Raw genomic sequence first — 278 nt, forward strand, 5'->3', positions numbered from 1 at the left:
GCCGCCCGCACATGGCCCCCCGCCCCGCAGTCCCGCCCACGACACGCCCCCATTGGCCCGCCCACACGCCAATCAAGGCAGACCGAGCATCCCATTGGCTAACACTGTTCCCGCCACACCCGCACCGCCCCACGCCGTTGTGATTGGACCAACTGCAGAAGCAACTGTGCGTCTATTGGTCTGCTGAGCTGCCCATCAGCGACCTTCTGAGAATATCATTGGTCATCACGGGCAACGGTCCGCCCGCCCACCGCGCTGATTGGAGGAGAGGCTGCCTA

This window comes from Corvus brachyrhynchos, unplaced genomic scaffold (assembly GCF_000691975.1).
Source record: "Corvus brachyrhynchos isolate BGI_N302 unplaced genomic scaffold, ASM69197v1 scaffold543, whole genome shotgun sequence".
NCBI classification, from domain to species: Eukaryota; Metazoa; Chordata; class Aves; order Passeriformes; family Corvidae; genus Corvus; species Corvus brachyrhynchos.